The 4,378-nt window shown below is 40.9% G+C and overlaps 1 long non-coding RNA gene across 1 annotated transcript in view; it reads right to left on the reverse strand.

Annotated features, from left to right (window-relative positions):
- The window catches only part of LOC121399033, a 4,401-nt gene extending 660 nt beyond the window's left edge, over positions 1 to 3,741 (reverse strand). Inside the window, exons 1-3 of the long non-coding RNA XR_005964697.1 lie at positions 3,317 to 3,741; positions 1,159 to 1,197; positions 1 to 898 (exon numbers count right to left, since the gene is read on the reverse strand). The exon at positions 1 to 898 is cut by the window's left edge and continues 660 nt beyond it. This is a non-coding gene — a long non-coding RNA (uncharacterized LOC121399033). The remainder of the gene's footprint in view (positions 899 to 1,158; positions 1,198 to 3,316) is intronic.
- Between the last annotated feature and the right edge of the window lie 637 nt (positions 3,742 to 4,378).

The following is a 4,378-nucleotide window of genomic DNA, read 5'->3' on the forward strand; positions in this document are numbered from 1 at the left end:
AACCCTGGCAGCAGTGGCAGGAGCCCCTCAGGACCTGTGGCCCCCACAGGGTAGTCCCGCGAGGGTGTTATTTATGCCACTGACCAGACTCCAGCAAGTTAGTTGATTCTGGGCCTGCTTTCATGCACATGCCAATAATCAGTCCTGTCTGGCAGTAGCCTAAGGGCAGAGACACACGTGGAGATTTGGGGAGATTAATCGCCCTATCGACAAATTGTTTTTTCTACGGGCGAATAATCTCCACGAACTGCCTGCCCGCCAGCTAGAGTGAAAATCGCCTGTGGGATGACACTCGGAACACTTCCGTTTCCAAAGTCGACTGAAGTTTCCTAGTGAGGCAACTTCGGAAAACTAAGGGTAAGGGCACATGGGCAAATTCGAGGAGATTTAGTTGCCGAATCGAAGCACCGTGAGTGCATTAGCGCAGGTGATTCTTCATTCAAGCATACGGATGGGATATGGGAGAGATCCCATGATCCTGGACTGTTGCAGAAGATTCTTGGCTCGGCGGAGCAATGTGGCTGTATCTATAGCCGTCTTTGGGGTAACTACCCGCTCCCAAGTACAGAGTCTCAGCAGGAGCCTCTAACCCGGGCTCCCTCGGCCGCTCGTAGTATTCTGGGGACTGGTTGTGCAAGTAGTTATTTTGAGAATACTCTTCGCAGGGTGGGAATTTGGGCTCGATGTAGTAGGAGTTTTATTAACAACAAACTTGTGGCCATTAATTACCCCAGATCCCGGGGTCATCAGTGGGGAATTTCTGCCAGAGGGACAACAGGCACAGGGTGATACCTTTCCTTAGAATTAACAGCAGATAGTATTTGCATGATGGGGCTGAGAGTCTGACAGCTGAAGTGCAAGCAGTTACTCAAGTGTCTGTGTAAGTAATCCATTCTGCCTGTAATATACAATAGCCATGTTATACACATGCAGGGCTGCTTACATATACAGTTGTGTCACTGATCATCTAAAGGGGAACTGCATTTTATATCTTGTAAATCTGACACCAGCCCAGAAATTATTTTTTATTTTTTTTGTTGCACTTGCACAAATTAATGGCCGAGGGAGCCAGGGTTAGAGGCTCCTGATGAGACTCTGTACTTGGGATCGGGTAGTTACCCCAAAGACGGCTATAGATACAGCCACAGTATTACTTACCAGCTGTTTTGAAAAATTCTCCTTAGGAAAAATAAAGACCTAGGAGGGAAGTAAGATTTAAAGTGAGTATGGTTCAAATAAATAATTACAAAAGAATTAGGCATACAACACAAAGCCAAACGTCATGATATACACAAAGTAATATTACATATGGTTCCTTTCTACAAAGGCCAACACATTATAAGCAGTATTGCACCGAAAAAAAATCTCTTTGTGCAGTTGCAGGCAGGTGGAGAATGCATGCAAATAAACACCACATGTAACAATTTTCAACAACTTAAAAATATTACTACAGGTATGGGACCTGTTATCCAGAATGCTTGGGACCTGGGGGTTTCCGGATAATGGATCTTTCCGTAATTTGGGTCTTAATGCTTAAGTCTACTAGAAATTCATTTAAACATTAAATAAACCCAATAGGCTGGTTTTGCCTCCAATAAGGATTAATTATATCTTACTTGGAATCAAGTATAAGCTACTGTTTTATAACTACACAGAAAAAGGAATTCTTTTTGAAAAATGTGGATCATTTGATTAAAATGGAGTCTATGGGAGACAGCCATTCCATAATTCGGAGCTTTGTAGATATTGAGTTTCCGGATACGGGATTCTATACCTGTACACTAATCATGCCCAATATATTTTAGCATTGACAGGGATGCCTTCTGGTTGTCACTAGGCAATAGACCACGATGATGGCCTGAAAATGCACAGATATTCACTAATAACACACAAAGAATAGCTTCAGCCATAACAGTTTTTTCTGTGATTATATTTTATTTACAGGTGCGTTTCAGGTATTAATGCCGCCCCCACCTACCCCGACACACTTGCCAATCATACACTGTTGGACAATAGAATATGCAGCACTTGTCACTGTCTACAATGCTATGCCTGAGGTTACTGCTAGACAGGGATTATCTGCATGCATATGAAATAAGGTAGACAGTAAACTGAATTGCTGGTGTCTGCTCCAGTTTGTGTCTGCATTGTGAGGCACTTTGGTTGCCCTGGTGCAGAAAAAAAGTGTTTTTTGCGCAAATAATATTTGGTAATGTACAACTGTATATAAAGTAAGGAAAAATGAAGTCACTTCCTTGGAAAAAAATCACAAAGTCACTGGTCTGGGTTGTGCTGCATCTTAGCAGTATTTCCCTTCTGCCTCCCTAGACGTGTGCAATATATTCAATTTATTTTATAAATGTGAAGTACTAAAAGTTTGGATACAAAAAAAGGGATAACTGTGAAATGTTTGGATGGTGGTACCATGGATCCATGAACTAGTAATCTTTTTATTGTGTATTACAAAAAAAGGTGCAATGTATGAAGGCCTAGTCCCCAAGTCTAGCACATTGTCATCTCATAAACTTGAATGCCATAACAGATTCTGATTCTCGCTAATTTTACTTCCCCTTTGCCCTTCTAACAGAATAGTAAGCCAGATAACCAGCATCACTATCAATTACATGCACAAATCCCTGAACCTTTACTATAATTTACAAATGCCACAACATACTGCCAATCTGATTCTAACATGTTCAAATTAAACTCTGCCCTAAATGATTAGTAAGCTAGTTCCCCAGTATCACTAACAATTTCTTGCATTAGTCCCTGAACATTCAATATAATGTACAACTCCCAGAACAGGCTGCCATTCTGATTCTAACAGATTAAAATCCCCATCTGCCATTCTTACTGATAATAAATCAACCCCCCAAGCCTCATCAACAATCTCTTGCACAACCGACCCCACCCCAAAACCCTCACAACTCCCAGTACAGGCTGGCAATTTGATGCCCAAACAAAATTGTTATATAAATCACTCTATGCAACCTCATGCTACTATAACAATTACACAAACATTCACACAAATATATAAAGGACATCACACAAACGAAACACTGAATGAGCTACTTAGACTGTTCTAGTTAATCTATGTCAGTGTGCATAAATGAGAAAAAAAATGAAATAGCTTTGCGCATAAAATGATCAGTAAATAAGACAAAGGGACACATGAACGAGTTAATCAAAAAACTCAGTAAACAGTTAAACATAAATCAGATTTATTCTTTACATAACTAGAGGGCAGATCAGGCATAACAATCAATAGCATTTTAAAATATATTATAAATTGAGAAAAGGCTGTTAATTTACCTACAGTGCATTAGCAGTATCAGAGAAGTCTTCCAGCTCTTCCTCCCAGTGCTGCTGTGATCTGGAATGAACCAGAACGAGCAGGGAGTGCATGTGAGGAGAAAAAAAAAAAAGCTGCTCGTGCACACACTGGCTCTGCCTTCCTCCCAGCTATGACACAGCATGCAAATGATCTCTCCGACTAGTCAGAGAGATAAGGAGAGCTCAGCAAGCTTAGGGGTGGGGCTTCACCCTGCACCAGGAAGAAGGGGAAAGAAGCTGCTGACAACGCTGGAACCAGAGCAGACTTGCAGCAGGGACTAAGGTACATTAATCTGGGGGGCTGTTTAGAGTAAATTTATAGACAGAAAAAAAAAACGTTTACTTATTCTTTCAGTGTGGTGGACAGGCAAAATCTGATAGTATATGAGAGATACTGAAACTGCCCTAGTTATACAGTTATGTAAGTTGTGAGTGACTTTATATGTTTTGACAATTCATTGGATTTCCTACAAATGTGACACCTAGTTATTTGTATTCAGGCTAGTCTAGGAATTTTTTGACTGCTGACTTTGCCCCCCCCCCCGGAAAATTTTCTGTGGACGCCCATGCTCTTTGGTCCATAACTCCAATCTGAGCCTTCGGGCCCTGACAAGCATCCACTTATATTACAGACAAACCTAATTTTCTGCTTGATAATTTGCAACGACCCCTAAGCTTAGCTTCTCAACAGCTGCTCAGAGCCCACTGATGATGTGAGTGTCACAGATACTTCCCAAGATGGTGACTTAATGATCATTGCTGAAATTGACAAGCTGAAACTTTAGGCTGGTGCAATAAGTTCAGTATATAAAATATGGCATTTTTAGACATATTCTTTAAAAAAAAAAAAAAAAAGTTGTAGGACATAGTACATAGTAAGTTAGGTTGAAAAAGACACACGTCCATCAAGTTCAACCTTTTTACTTTTTTTAACCTGCCTAACTGCCAGTTGATCCAGAGGAAGGCAAAAAACCCCATCTGAAGCCTCTCCAATTTGCCTCAGAGGGGGAAAAAATCCTTCCTGACTCCAAAATGGCAATTGGAC

Source organism: Xenopus laevis, chromosome 9_10S (assembly GCF_017654675.1).
Source record: "Xenopus laevis strain J_2021 chromosome 9_10S, Xenopus_laevis_v10.1, whole genome shotgun sequence".
Classification (NCBI taxonomy): domain Eukaryota; kingdom Metazoa; phylum Chordata; class Amphibia; order Anura; family Pipidae; genus Xenopus; species Xenopus laevis.